Source organism: Bos indicus x Bos taurus, chromosome 3 (assembly GCF_003369695.1).
Source record: "Bos indicus x Bos taurus breed Angus x Brahman F1 hybrid chromosome 3, Bos_hybrid_MaternalHap_v2.0, whole genome shotgun sequence".
NCBI lineage: Eukaryota > Metazoa > Chordata > Mammalia > Artiodactyla > Bovidae > Bos > Bos indicus x Bos taurus.
The window spans coordinates 82207532-82228272 of record NC_040078.1 but is presented as its reverse complement, the minus strand read 5'-3'; the positions used below and the strand labels follow the sequence as shown (position 1 = coordinate 82228272).

The 20741-nt window shown below is 38.5% G+C and overlaps 1 protein-coding gene across 6 annotated transcripts in view; it reads right to left on the bottom strand.

Annotated features, from left to right (window-relative positions):
* The window catches only part of ITGB3BP (integrin subunit beta 3 binding protein), a 106783-nt gene that overhangs the window by 60404 nt on the left and 25638 nt on the right, over positions 1 to 20741 (bottom strand). The gene's annotated exons all lie outside the window — the stretch shown is intronic.

The following is a 20741-nucleotide window of genomic DNA, read 5'->3' as shown; positions in this document are numbered from 1 at the left end:
AGGTCAGTAGGTGCCCAATATGCTACTGGAGATCAGTGGAGAAATAACTCCAGAAAGAATGAAGGGATGGAGCGAAAGCAAAATACCCAGTTGTGGATGGGACTGGTGATAGAAGCAAGGTCCGATGCTGTAAAGAGCAATATTGCATAGGAACCTGGAATGCTAGGTCCATGAGTCAAGGCAAATTGGAAGTGGTCAAACAGATGGCAAGAGTGAACATCGACATTCTAGGAACCAGCAAACTAAGAAGGACTGGAATGGGTGAATTTAACTCAGATGACCATTATATCTACTACTGTGGGCAGGAATCCTTTAGAAAAAATGGAGCAGCCATCACAGTCAACAAGAGTCCGAAATGCAGTACTTGGATGCAGTCTTAACAACAGAATGATCTCTTGTTTGTTTCCAAGGCAAACCATTCAATATCACGGTAATCCAAGTCTATGCCCTGACCAGTAATGCTGAAGAAGCTGAAGTTAAACAGTTCTATGAAGACCTACAAGACCTGCTAGAACTAACACCCAAAAAAGCTGTCCTTTTTTGGACAGATAAGAAAGATCTGTCCTCAGCAATCAATGCAAAGAAATAGAGGAAAACAATAGAATGGGAAAGACTAGAGACCTCTTCAAGAAAATTAGAGATACCAAGGGAACATTTCATGCAAACATGGGCAAAATAAAGGACAGAAATGGTATGGACCTAACAGAAGCAGAAGATATGAAGAAGAGGTGACAAGAATACACAGAAGAACTGTACAAAAAAGATCTTCATGACCCAGATAATCACAAAGGTGTCATTACTCACACACACCTAGAGCAGGACATCCTGGAATGTGAAGTCAGGTGTGCCATGGGAAGAATCACTACAAACAAAGCTAGTGGAGGTGATGGAATTCCAGTTGAGCTATTTCAAATTCTAAAACATGATGCTGTGAAAGTGCTGCACTCAATATGCCAGCAAATGTGGAAAACTTAGCAGTAGCCACAGGACTGGAAAAGGTCAGTTTTCATTCCAATCCCAAAGAAAAGTAATGCCAAAGAATGCTTAAACTACTGCACAATTGCACTTATCTCACACACTAGTAAAGTAATGCTCAAAATTCTCCAAGTCAGGCTTCAGCAATATATCAACCATGAACTTCCAGATGTTCAAGGTGGTTTTAGAAAAGGCAGAGGAACAAGATATCAAATAGCCAACATCTGCTGGATCATTGAAAAAGCAGAAGAGTTCCAGAAAAATATCTATTTCTACTTTATTGACTATGCCAAAGCCTTTGACTGTGTGGATCACAATAAACTGTAGAAAATTCTGAAAGAGATGGGAATATCAGACCACCTGACCTGCCTCTTGAGAAACCTGTATACAGGTCAGGAAGCAACAGTTAGAACTGGACATGGAACAACAGACTGGTTCCATATAGGAAAAGGAGTATGTCAAGGCTGTATATTGCCACCCTGCTTATTTAACTTATATGCAGAGGACATCATGAGAAACACTGGGCTGGAAGAAGCACAAGCTGGAATCAAGATTGCCAGGAGAAGTATCAATAACCTCAGATATGCAGATGACACCACCCTTATGGCAGAAAGTGAAGAAGAACAAAAGAGCCTCTTGATGAAAGTGAAAGAGGAGAGTGAAAAAGTTGGCTTAAAGCTCAACATTCAGAAAACGAAGATCATGGCATCCGGTCCCATCACTTCATGGGAAATAGATGGGGAAACAGTGGAAACAGTGTCAGACTTTATTTTTGGGGGCTCCAAAATCACTGTAGATGGTGATTGCAACCATGAAATTAAAAGACACTTGCTCTTTGGAAGGAAAGTTTCGACCAACCTAGACAGCATATTCAAAAGCAGAGACATTACTTTGCCAACAAAGGTCTGTCTAGTCAAGGCTATGGTTTCTCCAGTGGTCATTTATGCATGCGAGAGTTGGACTGTGAAGAATGCTGAGCGCTGAAGAATTGATGCTTTTGACCTGTGGTGTTGGAGAAGACTCTTCAGAGTCCCTTGGACTGCAAGGAGATCCAACCAGTCCACCCTAAAGGAGATTAGTCCTGAGTGTTCATTGGAGGGACTGATGTTGAAGGTGAAACTCCAATACTTTGGCCACCTAATGCGGAGAGCTGACTCATTTGACAAGACCCCGATGCTCGGAAAGATTGAGGGCAGGAGGAGAAGGGGATGACAGAGGATGAGATGCTTGGATGGCATCCTCGACACAATGGACATGAGTTGGGTGGACTCTCAGAGTTGGTGACGGACAAGGAGGCCTGGCGTGCTGTGGTTCATGGCGTTGCAAAGAGTCGGACACAACTGAGCGACTGAACTGAGCTGAACTTGAAGGATAATTACAGGGCTAGGCAAGAGAAATGCTCAGCAGTTCTCTCAGTAAGACCCACAGGGAAATCCTAGGAAGAGTTAGTGGTGTCCTACAGCTTCACAAAGTTGCTCTGACACATGTCCTAATGATGACCAAAATAATGTTCAGTATTTCAATTTCAATGCAATTGAGTATTGCATATAAGGCCTTTGAGAATTTTACCTATTCTAAATAAATCCTCTCTACAGCTTCCTGCTCTGTGTTTACATAGACCTCGTGTATACCTCTTACTGGAGTTAGTGAATTCTAATAATTCTTTACATTTCTGTATACTCCACTAAAATTTACGTTTCTGAAAATAAATTGTTATTTCATCTTTGTAGTCTAGAACTAAAAAATGTATGATGAACAGATGATTCAAAAGGAACAGTCCAAGCCAGGACATGGAAGCAACCTAGATGTCCATCAGCAGATGAATGGATAAGAAAGCTATGGTACATATACACAATGGAGTATTACTCAGCCATTAAAAAGAAAACATTTGAATCAGTTCTAATGAGGTGGATGAAACTGGAACCTATTATACAGAGTGAAGTAAGCCAGAAGGAAAAACACCAATACAGTATACTAACGCATATATATGGAATTTAGAAAGATGGTAACAATAACCCGGTGTACGAGACAGCAAAAGAGACACTGATGTATAGAACAGTCTTCTGGACTCTGTGGGAGAGGGAGAGGGTGGGAAGATTTGGGAGAATGGCATTGAAACATGTAAAATATCATGTAAGAAACGAGTTGCCAGTTCAGGTTTGATGCACGATACTGGATGCTTGGGGCTAGTGCACTGGGATGACCCAGAGGGATGGTATGGGAAGGGAGGAGAGAGGAGGGTTCAGGGTGGGGAACACATGTATACCTGTGGCGGATTCATTTTGATATTTGGCAAAACTAATACAATTATGTAAAGTTTAAAAATAAAATAAAATTAAAAAAAAAAACAAAACAAAAGGAACAGTCCAATAAACTTAGCCATGTGATTCCACTCAAAATATATTCATTTGTTCATTCATCCATTATTAAATGACACCTATAGTCCCAGTCACTTAGGCTATTCACATTTCAGTTCAGTTCAGTTCAGTCACTCAGTTGTATCCAACTCTTCAAAAGCCCACGGACTGTAGCATGCCAGGCTTTCCTGTCCATCACTAACTCCTGGAGCTTACTCAAACTCATGTCCAAGTTAGTGATGCCATCCAACCAACTCATCCTGTGTCGTCTCCTTCTCCTGCCTTCAATCTTTCCCAGAATCAGGGTCTTTTCTAAAGAGTCAGTTCTTTGTCAGGTGGACAAAGTATTGGAGTTTCAGCTTCAGCATCAGTCCTTCCAATGAACATTCAGGACTGATTTCCATTAGGATGGACTGGTTGGATCTCCCTGCACTCCAAGGGACTCTCAAGAGTCTTCTCCAACACCACAGTTCAAAAGCATCAATTCTTTGGCGCTCAGCGTTCTTTATGGTCCCAACTCTCAAATCCATACAGGACTACTGGAAAAACCTTAGCTTTGACCAGATGGATCTTTGTTGGCAAAGTAATGTCTCTGCTTTTTAATATGTTGTCTAGGGTGATCATGGCTTTCTTTCTAAGGAGCAAGCATCTTTTTATTTCATGGCTGCAGTCATCATCTGCAGTCATTTTGGAGCTCCCAAAATAAAGTCTCTCACTGTTTCCATTGTTTCCCCATCTATTTGCCATGAAGTGATTGGACCAGATGCCATGATCTTAGTTTTGTGAATGTTGAGTTTTAAGCCATCTTTTTCATTTGGGCCTCGGCTTATCTTTCACTGTTTGGGACCTCACTCATAATCCACTTTCTCCAAATACTCATCATCACACTATTAATTGTTTCCTGTTCTGAATTCCCTTTAAACTTGTTTTCTATAATACTTACCCACCACCCAGCATCTGGCTAACTAATGTACATACAGGAATGAAACAAATTGCTCTGGCCTCATAAACAGCAGAGAACAGGTCTAAAGGTAGTATGTGTGCTATAGAAATTTGAAGAGGGAAAATCAAAATAGTCTGCAGTAATCTCACAGGATTCCTGTGAGAAGGAAGCGTGAGGCTTAGATGAGTGAAAACAAAAGGTATGAAAAACCTGAAATGTAGAGATGAAATGGACAGCAAAGGGTGGATTTGGGGGATAAAGGAAATGTCTGAAGGGTCATGATATGTTGCAAACATTGTAGAATTACACTTTAGCTTGGTTGCTGACTTGAAATAGTTATATAACTCTCTACTGTCAACTATTCTTTATTTTTAAGACACCATGGCAGAAATAGTAGCTATGTTACCTTTTCCAATAATTTTGGTATTAGTTCCAGAATCTATAGCATCAATTATTTTTTTACAGTTAAGATTTTAAATGATAGATACTTCTTTGTATTGGGGGAACAAAAGGCATTCCATTCTTTATTTTCTGTATCCACAGTAGCCACAAATGTAACCAATTTCTTTTTTAAAAAAATCAAACTATAATATCAAGTTATAGCTCTAAAGCAATCTTTTTCGTAAGGTGAAAGGGTTTTAAGTCTCTTTATCAGGTGGCTATTATTACCCCTCTACCTTGAGTTTTCACCTGTTTATATGTATTCAGTCATAAACTATGACATTTGTCCAATCCAACCCCACTTTTCTAAGAATTTATTGCCCAGAACTATTTCACAGTGTATGTACAAGAAATGAAAGTCACTACGCTAATGTACATTGATGTCAATCTGTTTTCCTATTTTCACCAAAAATTATTTTTCCAATTGCCAAATATCTAAGCATTGCAACTGTAGATCATATATTTCTCCTTGAAAACAATTTTCTAGCTTTCGCAAAATAGGTCTTCGTGTGTGTACATGTGCGTGCACATGCGTGTGTATATATAAAATTTTTGCCCTCACCTTAAAAATACTAAGGCTTCTCCTTTGCTAGCGTTTTTTTTGTGTGTGATGTGTTGATTACAAGGGAAAATGTCTGTCCACAATTGTAATATGTGTGTGTGTGTGTGTGCGTGTGTGTGTGCTTAGTCACGTCCAACTCTTTGCGGCTCCCTGGGCTGTAGCCCGCCAGACTTCTGCCCATGGAATTTTCCAGGCAAGAATACTGGAGCAGGTTGCTGTTTCCTAATCCAGATCTTCCCAACCCAGGGATTGAACCCGAGTCTTTTGTACTTCCTGCATTGGCAGGCAGGTTCTTTACCACTAGCGCTATCTGGGAAGCCCATATAATGGTAATATACTTGGAAAAAAGAAAGTCTACCTTTCTCTACTATCCCACTAAATATTCTGCATATTTATATGTATCTGTCTACTTAGAAACAAAAATGTATAATCTTACTTCTTTTTTATAATTTTATTTCTTTATTTTTATTTATTGGCTGTGCTGGGTCTTTGTTGCTGAGTAGACTTTCCTCTAGTTGTAGCAAGTGGGGGCTACTCTTCACTGCAGTGAGGTCTTCTCATTGCAGTGGCTTCTCTTGCTGTGGAGCACCAGCTCTAGGCACACAGGCTTCAGTAGTTGTGGTTCCCAGGCTCCAGTGCACAGGCTCAACAGTTGTGGTGCGCGGGTTTACTTGCTCCACAGCATGTGGGATCTTCCTAGACCAGGGGGTCAAGCCTGTGTCTCCTGCACTGGCAAGTGGATTCTTTACCACTGAGCCACAAGGGGAACTCCAGAATCATACTTCTTTAAGTTCTATTTCTCTCCAAGTTTAACCTAATTTTTACACTCTGAAGATGATCCTAGAATCCATTTAAGAATTTCCATTTTGCCAAACCACAAACATCGAAGGACGTGGCCTACTTAGTCCAAATGTTACTGTACTTTTTGTAAGGAGGTCAAACCTTGTATATTAGCAAAACTAAAATTTGAGCATTGATTTTTCTGCCCAGAACAAAAGAAATGAATGTTCACTCCATAATTTCAAATATATGTGACATCCTTTCTCAAGTTCTTTCACAAATTGTAGCCTGCTTCATCACCTTGTTTAAAGCATATTCTACCAAAAAGAGTTATTGATTTTTACCTATTATAAACAGTCTAAAAAGTACCAACTTAGGGTTCTTTCAGGATGAAATATGGTATACAATGGGTCTGCTACTATTATTATGAAATATTAGCCTATGCTATCACTGAAATGTTTAAAATACAGGTACTGTAGGTATTTGGACAACGAGAAGCAAAAGGAAAACTAGGGTAGCTAATAGAGACAATTCTTTATAACCTTATACTGGCTAAACCAGTTATTGGAATGATGCACCTAAGACACTATGCATCACTAGTACTTATGGAATTACATTAGAAAATTTAAAATACCAGCTGTCTCAGGGATTTTTCACAATTTAGGCTTAAGGTTCCTAAAAGAGTTCTAAATCTCAACTGTTTTCAGTTAGGGGCTATTATGAATTAAGATGCTAAGAACATTCTTGTATGTCTTTTTGTGGCTATATGATTTTATTTACTTGGAAAGTCCAGGAGTAAAATTGCCAGGCTATAGGATGGCTGTAGATTTATTTTGTATACATAAAATAAAGGCTCAATAGTTCTCCAAAGTGTTTCAGTTCAGTTCAGACGCTCAATTGTGTCTGACTCCTTGTGATACTGTAGACTGCAGCTCGCCAGGCTTCCCTGTCCATCAACAACTCCCAGAACTGGCTCACACTCATGTCCATCTAGTTGGTGATGCCATCTAACCATCTCATCCTCTGTCATCCCCTTCTCCCACTTTCAATCTTTCCCAGCATCAGGGTCTTTTCAAATGAGTCAGTTCTTCGCTTCAGGTGGCCAAAGTATTGGAGTTGCAGCTTTAGCATCAGTCCTTCCAATGAATATTCAGGACTGATCTCCTTTAGGATGGACTGGTTGGATCGCCTTGAAGTCCAAGGGACTCTCACGAGTCTTCTCACAACATCACAGTTCAAAAGCATCAATACTTTGGTGTTCAGCTTTCTTTATAGTCCAACTCTCACATACACGACTACTGGAAAAACCACAGCTTTGACTAGACGGACCTTTGTTAGCAAAGTAATGGCTCTGCTTTCTAATATGCTGTCTAGGTTTGTCATGGCTTTTCTTCCAAGGAGCAAGTGTCTTTTAATTTCATGGCTGTAGTCACCAACTGCAGTGATTTTGGAGCCCAAGAAAATAAAGTCTTTCACTGTTTCCATTGCTTCCCCATCTATTTGCCATGAAGTAATTGGACCAGATGCCATGATCTTAGTTTTCTGAATGTTGAATTTTAAGCCAGCTTTTTCACTCTCCTCTTTCATCAAGAAACTCTTTAGTTCCTCTTTGCTTTCTGCCATAAGGGTGGTGTCATCTGCATATCTGAGGTTATTGATATTTCTCCTGGCAATCTTGATTCCAGCTTGTGCTTCATCCAGCCCTGAATTTTGCAAGATGTGCTCTGCATATAAGTTAAATAAGCAGGGTGACAATATACAGCCTCGATGTACTCCTTTCCCACAGTGTTTATATCATTTTAAATTGCTATCAATAAATAAGAGCTCTAAATCCTGCACATCCTCACCAACCTTTAGATTGTTTTAGGTGTTGCTGTGTTGGTTTTTAAAGTCATTCTGTTTTGATATTGCTATCTAGCTATTCTTTTCATACTGTTCATGAGGTTCTCATGGCAAAAATACTGAAGTGGTCTGACACTCCAAAAGCTGGCTTAAAACTCAACATTCAAAAAACTAAGTTCATGGCATCTGGTCTCATCACTTCATGACAAATAGATGGGGAAACAATGGAAAGAGTGAGAGATTTTATTTTCTTGGGCTCCAAAATCACTGCAGATGGTGACTGCAGCCATGAAATTAAAAGACATTTGCTTCTTGGAAGAAAAGCTATGACAACCTAAACAGCATATTAGAAAGCAGAGCCATTACTTTGCCAACAAAGTTCCGTCTAGACAAAGCCATTGGTTTCTCCATGTATGGATGTGAGAGTTGGACCATATAGAAAGCTGAGCACCAAACAATTGATGCTTTTGCAATGTGGTGTTGGAGAAAACTCTTAAGAGTCTCTTGGACTGCAAGGAGATCAAATCAGTCAATCCTAAAGGAAATCAGTCCTGAATATTCATTGGAAGAACTGATGCTGAAGCCGAAACTCCAATACTTTGGCCACCTGATGCGAAGAAGTGACTCATCTGAAAAGACCCTGATGTTGTGAAAGATTGAAGGGAGGAGGAGAAGGGGATGACAGAGGATGAGATAGTTGGATAGCATCACCAACTCAATGGACATGAGTGTGAGCAAGCTCTGGGAGTTGGTGATGGACAGGGAAGCCTGGCGTGCTCCTGTCCATGGCGTCACAAAGAGTCACGCACAACTGAGTGACTGAACTGAACTTAGCTATTCTAGTGAGTGGGAATGGTTATCACTTTGTGGTTTTAATTTGTATTTTCAATGATGAATAACACTGAATATTTTTTCATTTGCTAATTTTCCATTTAAATATCTGTCTGAGATTTGTAAAGCTTGACAGCTAATGATTTGGTGACTGTTATGTGACTCAGACTATGTAAATGTAATGTATTGATCGTTCCAAATGTGCTTTTGGGTTTTAATTGTATACAAATTTCTTTTGTATCAAAAAAAAAAAAAAATGAAGTATCTTTCAGAGGATTGTTCAGCAGCCAAAGGGATCTGAAACATCATCTTAAGGCTGCTCTTCTTAAAGTGGGAAATTCTGATATTAGTGACAACATGAATGAACCTGGAGAACGTTATGCTAAGTGAAATGCAACGAGAGAAAGACAAACCACTTCACAGTCTCACTTACATGTGAAGAAAATAAAAAGGGGAGGAGGAGCTAAGATGGCAGAGGAGGAGGACGGGGAGAACACTTTCTCCCCCACAAATTCATCAAAAGAACATTTAAACGCCGAGTAAATTCCACAAAACAACTTCTGAATGCCGGCTGAGGACATAAGGCACCCAGAAAAGCAACCCAAGTCTTTGAAAGGAGAGAGAAGAAATACAGCTCCACCCACCAAAACACCAACACAAGCTTCCCTAACCAAGAAACCTTGACAAGCCACCTGTACAAACCCACACACAGTGAGGAAATGCCACAATAAAGAGAACTCCACAAACTGCCAGAATACAGAAAGGACACCCCAAACTCAGCAATTTAAACAAGATGAAGAGACAGAGGAATACCCAGCAGATAAAGGAACAGGATAAATGCCCACCAAACCAAACGAAAGAGGAAGAGATAGGGAATCTACCTGATAAAGAATTCCGAATGATAGTGAAATTGATCCAAAATCTTGAAATCAAAATGGAATCACAGATAAATAGCCTGGAGACAAGGATTGAGAAGATTCAAGAAAGGTTTAACAAGGACTTAGAAGAAATAAAAGAGAGTCAATATATAATGAAAAATGCAATAAATGAAATTAAAAACACTCTGGAGGCAACAAATAGTAGAATAACAGAGGCAGAAGATAGGATTAGTGAATTATAAGATAGAATGGTAGAAATAAATGAATCAGAGAGGATAAAAGAAAAACGAATTAAAAGAAATGAGGACAATCTCAGAGACCTCCAGGACAATATTAAACGCTACAACATTCGAATCATAGGGGTCCCAGAAGAAGAAGACAAAAAGAAAGACCATGAGAAAATACTTGAAGAGATAATAGTTGAAAACTTCCCTAAAATGGGGAAGGAAATAATCACCCAAGTCCAAGAAACCCAGAGAGTCCCAAACAGGATAAACCCAAGGCGAAACACCCCAAGACACATATTAATCAAATTAACAAAGATCAAACACAAAGAACAAATATTAAAAGCAGCAAGGGAAAAACAACAAATAACACACAAGGGAATTCCCATAAGGATAACAGCTGATCTTTCAATAGAAACTCTTCAAGCCAGGAGGGAATGGCAAGACATACTTAAAGTGATGAAAGAAAATAACCTACAGCCCAGATTATTGTACCCAGCAAGGATCTCATTCAAATATGAAGGAGAAATCAAAAGCTTCTCAGACAAGCAAAAGCTGAGAGAATTCAGCACCACCAAACCAGCTCTCCAACAAATACTAAAGGATATTCTCTAGACAGGAAACACAAAAACGGTGTATAAACTCAAACCCAAAACAATAAAGTATATGGCAACGGGATCATACTTATCAGTAATTACCTTAAACGTAAATGGGTTGAATGCCCCAACCAAAAGACAAAGACTGGCTGAATGGATACAAAAGCAAGACCCCTACATATGTTGTCTACAAGAGACCCACCTCAAAACAGGGGACACATACAGACTGAAAGTGAAAGGCTGGAAAAAGATTTTCCATGCAAATAGGGACCAAAAGAAAGCAGGAGTGGCAATACTTATATCAGATAAAATAGACTTTAAAACAAAGGCTGTGAAAAGAGACAAAGATGGTCACTACATAATGATCAAAGGATTAATCCAAGAAGAAGATATAACAATTATAAATATATATGCACCCAATACGGGAGCGCCGCAATATGTAAGACAAATGCTAACAAGTATGAAAGGAGAAATTAACAATAACACAATAATAGTGGGAGACTTTAATACCCCACTCACACCTATGGATAGATCAACTAAACAGAAAATTAACAAGGAAACACAAACGTTAAACGATACAATAGACCAGTTAGACCTAATTGATATCTATAGTGCGGGGAGCTGCCCGTGAGAACGGGGTCCTTTGCTTGAAGGACACAGCTCTGGGAGCTGCCTCAGTCCTTGAGGGTTTGCTTGCAAACATAGCTCTCTGTCCCGCCACCCCAGAAATTAGGCGCTTATTTACTGCAGACACCTGGAGTCTGTGCAAACTTACAACGCACAGAGAAATGTTATCTGGTGAAGAAATAATAACAGGGAGCCAGTCCCATGCTCTCAAGATTTCTTGTGACTGTTTGTAAGATGTATAGGACAACCAAGAAAAAAAGTCAACTGTCTTGTCTTTCTCACACTCCTCTGTATAAATATGAGATACTGAATAAAGTTGGTGTCAGACTGCGTCCCTTCGTGGAGACGTGTCTGAACCTCTCGACCCCATCTTTGTTGTAGTCTCTTGCTTTAGTTTCTTTCTTAGCCCCGCCGTGCACGTTCTCGGGACCTGATCGACTTTGCCGGCTGGCACCGGCACTATAGGACATTTCATCCCAAAACAATGAATTTCACCTTTTTTTCAAGTGCACATGGAACCTTCTCCAGGATAGATCACATCCTGGTCCATAAATCTAGCCTTAGTAAATTCAAAAAAATAGAAATCATTCCAAGCATCTTTTCTGACCACAATGCAGTAAGATTAGATCTCAATTACAGGAGAAAAACTATTAAAAATTCCAACATATGGAGGCTGAACAACATGCTGCTGAATAGCCAACAAATCACAGAAGAAATCAAAAAAGAAATCAAAATTTGCATAGAAACTAATGAAAATGAAAACACAACAACCCAAAACCTGTGGGACACTTTAAAAGCAGTCCTAAGGGGAAAGTTCATAGCAATACAGGCATACCTCAAGAAACAAGAAAAAAGTCAAATAAATAACCTAACCCTACACCTAAAGCAACTAGAAAAGGAAAAAATGAAGAACCCCAGGGTTAGTAGAAGGAAAGAAATCTTAAAAATTAGGGCAGAAATAAATGCAAAAGAAACAAAAGAGACCATAGCAAAAATCAACAAAGCCAAAAGCTGGTTCTTTGAAAGGATAAATAAAATTGACAAACCATTAGCCAGACTCATCAAGAAACAAAGGGAGAAAAATCAAATCAATAAAATTAGAAATGAACATGGAGAGATCACAACAGACAACACAGAAATACAAAGGATCATAAGAGACTACTATCAACAATTATATGCCAATAAAATGGACAACGTGGAAGAAATGGACAAATTCTTAGAAAAGTACAACTTTCCAAAACTCGACCAGGAAGAAACAGAAAATCTTAACAGACCCATCACAAGCACGGAAATGGAAACTGTAATCAAAAATCTTCCAGCAAACAAAAGCCCAGGTCCAGATGGCTTCACAGCTGAATTCTATCAAAAACTTAGAGAAGAGCTAACACCTATCCTGCTCAAACTCTTCCAGAAAATTGCAGAGGAAAGTAAACTTCCAAACTCATTCTATGAGGCCACCATCACCCTAATACCAAAACCTGACAAAGATCCCACAAAAAAAGAAAACTACAGGCCAATATCACTGATGAACACAGATGCAAAAATCCTTAACAAAATTCTAGCAATCACAATCCAACAACACATTAAAAAGATCATACACCATGACCAAGTGGGCTTTATCCCAGGGATGCAAGGATTCTTCAATATCCGCAAATCAATCAATGTAATACACCACATTAACAAATTGAAAAATAAAACCCATATGATTATCTCAATAGATGCAGAGAAAGCCTTTGACAAAATTCAACATCCATTTATGATAAAAACTCTCCAGAAAGCAGGAATAGAAGGAACATACCTCAACATAATAAAAGCTATATATGACAAACCCACAGCAAACATTATCCTCAATGGTGAAAAATTGAAAGCATTTCCTCTAAAGTCAGGAACAAGACAAGGGTGCCCACTTTCACCATTACTATCCAACATAGTTTTGGAAGTTTTGGCCACAGCAATCAGAGCAGAAAAAGAAATAAAAGGAATCCAAATTGGAAAAGAAGAAGTAAAACTCTCACTATTTGCAGATGACATGATCCTCTACATAGAAAACCCTAAAGACTCCACCAGAAAATTACTAGAACTAATCAATGATTATAGTAAAGTTGCAGGATATAAAATCAACACACAGAAATCCCTTGCATTCCTATACACTAATAATGAGAAAACAGAAAGACAAATTAAGGAAACAATTCCATTCACCATTGCAATGGAAAGAATAAAATACTTAGGAATATATCTACCTAAAGAAACTAAAGACCTATATATAGAAAACTATAAAACACTGGTGAAAGAAATCAAAGAGGACACTAATAGATGGAGAAATATACCATGTTGATGGATTGGAAGAATCAATATAGTGAAAATGAGTATACTACCCAAAGCAATTTATAGATTCAATGCAATCCCTATCAAGCTACCAATGGTATTCTTCACAGAGCTAGAACAAATAATTTCACAATTTGTATGGAAATACAAAAAACCTCGAATAGCCAAAGCGATCTTGAGAAAGAAGAATGGAACTGGAGGAATCAACCTACCTGACTTCAGGCTCTATTACAAAGCCACAGTTATCAAGACAGTAAGATACTGGCACAAAGACAGAAATATTGATCAATGGAACAAAATAGAAAGCCCAGAGATAAATCCACGCACATATGGACACCTTATCTTTGACAAAGGAGGCAAGAATATACAATGGATTAAAGACAATCTCTTTAACAAGTGGTGCTGGGAAAACTGGTCAACCACTTGTAAAAGAATGAAACTAGAACACTTTCTAACACCATACACAAAAATAAACTCAAAATGGATTAAAGATCTCAACGTAAGACCAGAAACTATAAAACTCCTAGAGGAGAACATAGGCAAAACACTCTCTGACATACATCACAGCAGGATCCTCTATGACCCACCTCCCAGAATATTGGAAATAAAAGCAAAAATAAACAAATGGGACCTAATTAAACTTAAAAGCTTCTGCACAACAAAGGAAACTATTAGCAAGGTGAAAAGGCAGCCTTCAGAATGGGAGAAAATAATAGCAAATGAAGCAACTGACAAACAACTAATCTCAAAAATATACAAGCAACTCCTACAGCTCAACTCCAGAAAAATAAATGACCCAATCAAAAAATGGGCCAAAGAACTAAATAGACATTTCTCCAAAGAAGACATACAGATGGCTAACAAACACACGAAAAGATGCTCAACATCATTCATTATCAGAGAAATGCAAATCAAAACCACTATGAGGTACCATTTCACACCAGTCAGAATGGCTGCGATCCAAAAGTCTACAAGCAATAAATGCTGGAGAGGGTGTGGAGAAAAGGGAACTCTCTTACACTGTTGGTGGGAATGCAAACTAGTACAGCCACTATGGAGAACAGTGTGGAGATTCCTTAAAAAACTGGAAATAGAACTGCCTTATGATCCAGCAATCCCACTGCTGGGCATACACACTGAGGAAACCAGAAGGGAAAGAGACACGTATACCCCAATGTTCATCGCAGCACTGTTTATAATAGCCAGGACATGGAAGCAACCTAGATGCCCATCAGCAGATGAATGGATAAGAAAGCTGTGGTACATATACACAATGGAGTATTACTCAGCCATTAAAAAGAATACATTTGAATCAGTTCTAATGAGATGGATGAAACTGGAACCTATTATACAGAGTGAAGTAAGCCAGAAAGAAAAACACCAATACAGTATACTAACACATATATATGGAATTTAGAAAGATGGTAACAATAACCCAGTGTACGAGACAGCAAAAGAGACACTGATGTATAGATCAATCTTCTGGACTCTGTGGGAAAGGGAGAGGGTGGGGAGATTTGGGAGAATGGCATTGAAACATGTAAAATATCATGTAAGAAACGAGTTGCCAGTCCAGGTTTGATGCACGATACTGGATGCTTGGGGCTGGTGCACTGGGACGACCCAGAGGGAGGGTATGGGGAGGGAGGAGGGAGGAGGGTTCAGGGTGGGGAACACAGGTATACCTGTGGCGGATTCATTTCGATATTTGGCAAAACTAATACAATATTGTAAAGTTTAAAAATAAAATAAAATTAAAAAAAGAAAATAAAAAGGTCTAATTCACAGAAACAGACAGTAGGAAAGTGGTTTTTAGTCACTGGGAGATGGAGGAACAGAGGGTACAAACTTCCATTGTAAGATAAATAAGGTCTGAGGATCTAATGGACAGCATGGGGACTATAACTAATAACACTATTATATAGTAACTGAAATCTGCTAGAAGGGTAGAATTTAAATGTTCTTACCAAAAAAGAAAAAGAAAAAGTTGAAGTTATAGATGGATTAATTGATGGGAACAATCCTTTCACAATGTGTGTGTGTGTGTATAAAAAAGACACACACACATATACGTACACACAATGAATATACATGTTCACAATCTATAAATCAAATCACCACATTGTACACTTCAAATATCTTACATTTTGATCAATTATATCTCACTAAGTTGAAGAAATGGAGAAGGAAATGGCAACTCACTCCAGTATTTTTCCCTGGGAAATTTCATGGTCAGAGGAGTCCGGCAGGCTATAGTCCAAGGGGTCACAAAGAGTAAGACATGACTTAGCAACTAAACAAAAACAACGAAGAGGAAAAAAGTGAAAGCCTTGGGTCATCCTTTTTTTCTCCTTTCCCTATTTCCTGTTTTAAACCAGATTTTTCCTAAAAGCTTGACTCCTACCTTACATAGACATATTCATGTGATTCTTGAGTGTCTCCATAACTTTTGAATGATTTGTGTAAAATAACCTGAAGACGTTAGGAATGTCATTCCTTGTGCCAAACCTTGTGAGTCAAGACTACTCCTTGATATGATTCATGCCAAAACTTACATTGGCATATGAATGAACCAAATCTACTTAATTTCCTATTGAGAGAGGAGAAATGGGAGGCTTTCATGTAGAAAGAAGGGGTGGGAAACCAAGAGAGGAAGATGAATGTATATTTAAGTCACTCAGGAGCCTTTATGCAGATACAAAAAACTTAAGTTGAAATTTATGTTTAATAAGAGATGGACAAATTAACAACTCCATGTTTTACTGCTGCTGCTGCTGCTAAGTCACCTCAGTTGTGTCGGACTCTGTGTGACCCTATGGACTACAGCCTACCAGGCTCCTCCATCCATGGGATTTTCCAGGCAAGAGTACTGGAGTGGGGTGCCATTGCCTTCTCCACCATGTTTTACTACTAGACAGTAAAGCTTTGTGCCAGTTCTTGAATTTATAGGGAAGGAAGGATAGCCTGATCCTCTGTTCTTTCCCTGATTCCTTCTTCTCATTCCTGAACTAGAGAAAACTGAGCTCCCTTGACCTTTGGTGACTCTATCAGCAGTGTGTGTTCTTGGTTGTACTAGATACTTTCTTTCCTTTCTGCAATAGGTTTACTATTATGTTTCTGCTATATGCTGATCCTTTTTCCCTTTCCTCTTCTCGCCAAGAAAACTCAATGAATAAAGACGTACTGATACTGAAAGAAAAGAGGATAAAAAATTTATAAACACACACACATCTAACAAGAGAGCCCCAAAATACAAGGAGCAAAAACTGACAGAACTGAAGGAAGAAAAAGAAAAATAATAGAGGAAACTTCAATGCCCCATTTTCAATAATAGATAGACCAACTAGACAAAAAAATCAGCAAGGAAACAGAAGACTTGAACAATACTATATACCAGTTAGACCTAACACATATCTATCAAGCCCTCCATCCAACAATAGCAGAATACACATTCTTCTCAAGTGCACACGTAATATTAGCCAGGACAGAAGATATGTTAAGCAGCAAAAAAAAAAAAAAAAAAACAACCACTCAGTAAATGTGAAAAAAATTAGAATCATATAAAGAATAGTTTCTAATCACAACAGAATTTAAAATTACAAATTAAAAACATAAAGACATTTGGAAAATAAATTTATAGAAATTAAATAACATACTCCTAGACAACCAATCAAAATGGAAATTAGAAAACATATTGAAGAGAATGAAAATGAATCATAACATATATAAAAACTTATAGGATGGAAGTAGTACTCAGAGAAAAATTTAAACACTTACATTAAAAAAAGAAGAAAGCTCTCAAATCAATAACCTAAGCTTTCAACTTAAGAAATTAGAAAAGGAATAGACTAAACCCAAAGACACTAGAAGAAAAAAAATATTAAGGAGAAAGCAAATGAAATGGAAAATAAGAAAAAAGAGAAGATCAATGAATTCAAAAGTTGGTTCTTTGGGGAAAAAAAAAAAAAACAACCCAACAAACCTTTATCTAGACTGACCAAGAAAGAAATAAGATTCAAATTAATAAATCAGGAATGAGGGGGAAGATATTACAACCAACCTTGGAGAAATAAAAGGGATTATAAGGGGATACTATGAACAATTGTATGCCAACAGATTAGCTAATCTAGATGAAGTGGACAAATTCCCCAAAATACACAGCCCACCAGGACTGAATCATGGAGAAATGGAAAACTGGAACACATTAAAAGCAAGAAAACAGATTAGATTAATTCAGAACACTTGTGAAAAAGAAAACTGTAACGCCAGAGAGCTTCACTGGTGAATTCTAGCAGCATTTAAAGAAGTGACATCAATTCTTCTCAAATTCTATAAAAAAGCAGGGAACACTTACTAACTCATTCTATGAGACCAGCATTACTCTGATAGCAAAACCAGATGAATACCTTAAAAGAAAACTATAGCCCAATCTCTGCAACAGAGAGAACAAAGTTGGAAGACTCATATTTCTTAATTTCAAATTTATAGTAATTAAAAAACTTTTTATTTTGAAACACAGCATGGTGGTGGCATAAGGTCAGATGTGTAGACAAATGGAATAGACTTGAGAGTCCAGAAATAAATTCATATATTGCCGGGGTCCAGCCCCGGTTGATCCAGGGAATTTGAAGCGTGGACGGCGTCGGCGAGGATCAGGATACAATAGCTTCAATTAGATATTAATTAAAGATGTAAAGAGTAATAGAATGAGGATAGCTCAGTAGGAAGATTCAGTGGAGAAAAGAGGCTGAGTAGCTTGGTTTACGCGGGAGACTAATAAAACTTTAAGACAAGAAGCTTGCACCACTTACGTAGGCCGCAGGCATCCTTCTGTTCTCCCGAAGGAGAGGAGATACTGAGGCCTCCCCGGTCGGATCTTAGAAGCCCAGGCAAAATTAGTAAGCGTGGCAGGTTCCGCGCTCCAGATGGAGACTCAGCCAGAGTGTAAGAGAGAGCGCGACATGGGGAGACCAGTATTTTGAGAAACTGATCCCAATTCTTTATTTTCCATGGTCTACTTTTATACACTGAGATGTTATGCAAAAGTCACGTGGGGTCAGCAGTCCTGACTTTTATCAAAGTCAGGTGCTTCATACAAATGTATACAGAGGTCTTAGGGGTGTTACATCATCTTCTGGCCAGGGGACCTGCTGACAATTTATGACCCTCTCCTTGTGACAGCAGTCAGTCAACAAGGACACTTATTTCTCCAGGGGTGATTATTCTTAAAACAGACGCCACCCAAATAAAGTTACATTCCTATAGGGTGAGGGTGTAGTGGGTTTTAGTTAAGGAAAGAATTTACTTAGCCTAAGGTCTAATGTGATTAATATCAAAGGTTAATACTTATTTGTTCTATATATTCATTAATGTGTGTAAGGGCAGGGGATGTGGAGACTTAGCAACAAACATTGGCTCAACAAATGAAAAACCCTTCACCAATACAATTTCTAATCAGCCCATTATACTTATACTAATAGTTTTCTAACTTTTCTAAGGAACCTGTTTTTAGAAGGTTTAAAGCATCTCGTGCCTCTCACGGTTGGGAGGCTGTGAGCAATCACATGTGGCCGGACAAGCCTGTCAGGCAGTTTGTAGGTTTGTAGAGTTTGAGGAGTTTGTAGGTTGAAACACTCCTATCACGCCCAGGAATTATTATTAACATGAGCTCTAAGTTAACTCCTTCTCCAAAAGAGGTGGTGGGGGACAGCCCCCCGTAAAGTCAGAGGTGTAGGTGAGAGCACAAAGTAGCAAAGTAGGCAGGCTCTGGTTATGGGGGTAGATGCTCGAGGATTTCCAGGGGTACTCCTGAGGCTCGATCCTGCCTTTGCTTATGTCGAGCCTCCTTCCTCATGACCTTTGCCACGGGCGGAGTACCTCACACCGGCCCCCAACAATATATTTATAGTCAACTAATCTTCAATAAGAGTTCTAAGGCCATTCAATGGGGGAAGTAATAGCTTTTTAACAAACATTGCTAGGACAAATGAACTACATGCCCCTAATATCACACCATGTCAAAAATGAACTCTATTATCTATTAGATTTTTAACATATGTGCTAAACACTATAAAACTCCTAGAAAGAAATATAGTGGAAGTTGGCATTACTATAGGTTGCACAAGCCATCAAAGAAAAAAATAAGTTGGACTTCATCAAAATTTTAAACTTTTGTGTATCAAAGGAGTCTATCAAGAAAGACAATCCACAGAACTGATGAAAGTACGTGCAAATCATATATCTGATAAGGTAACAGTGTTGAGAATATATAAAGAATTCTTACAACTCAACAGTAAAAAGACAACCCAATTAAAAAATGGGCAAAGATTTGAAGATATTTCACCAAAGAAAATATACAGATGGCCAATTAGCACAGGAAAAGATGTTCAATATTACCAGGGAAATGCAAATGAAAACCACAACAGGATATGACTTCACACCCAGTAGGATGGCTAGAATCAAAAAATCAGATAATAAGAAATGTTGAGGAGGATGTGGATAAACTGGAACCCTTACATACTGTTAGTGGGGATGTACAATGCTGTAGAAAAGACTTTAGCAATTTTGTAAAAAGTTAGAATCACCATATGACTCAACAATTCCACCCCAGGTATATAAGAAAACTGAAAACACATTCATACAAAATGCTGTACAAGAATGTTATATACAGTATTTGTAATAGTAATGAAGTGGAAACAACTCAAAGGTCCTTCAGCTGTATGTGTGTGCTACGTCGCTTCAGTCATGTCTGACTCTTCGCAACCCTATAGACCAAAGCCTGCCAGGCTCCTCTGTCTGAGATTCTCCAGGCAGGAATACTGAAGTGGGTTGCCATGCTTTCCTCCAGGGGATCTTCCCAACCCAGAGATAGAACCTGTGTCTCCTGCATTGGCAGGGGGTTTCTTCACCACTAGCAGCACTGAAGAATGCAAGCCCATTCTTCAGCTGAGGAACAGAAAAACAAAAGGTGATATACCCATACAAAAGAATAAGATTGAGCCATAAAAAGGAATGAAGTACTGTTCATGTGATAAACCTTGGATAAAACTTGAAAATGTTATGCTAAATGAAAGAAGTCAGTCACCAAAGGCCACATATTGTATGATTCCATTTATATAATATGGCCAGAATAGGCAAATCCACAGAAACAGCAAATAAATTAGTAGTTGCCAGGGAATGAGAGGAGGAGGGAATTGAAACTAACTGCTAATAGGTATGGATTTGTTTTTGGGGTGGTGGAAATGTTCTGAAATCAGATAGTGATGATGACTGCACAATGTAATGAGTACATAATAAATCACTGGTGTATACTTTTAAATTATGAATTTTACATTATATGTGAATAAAAAATGCTAAAATT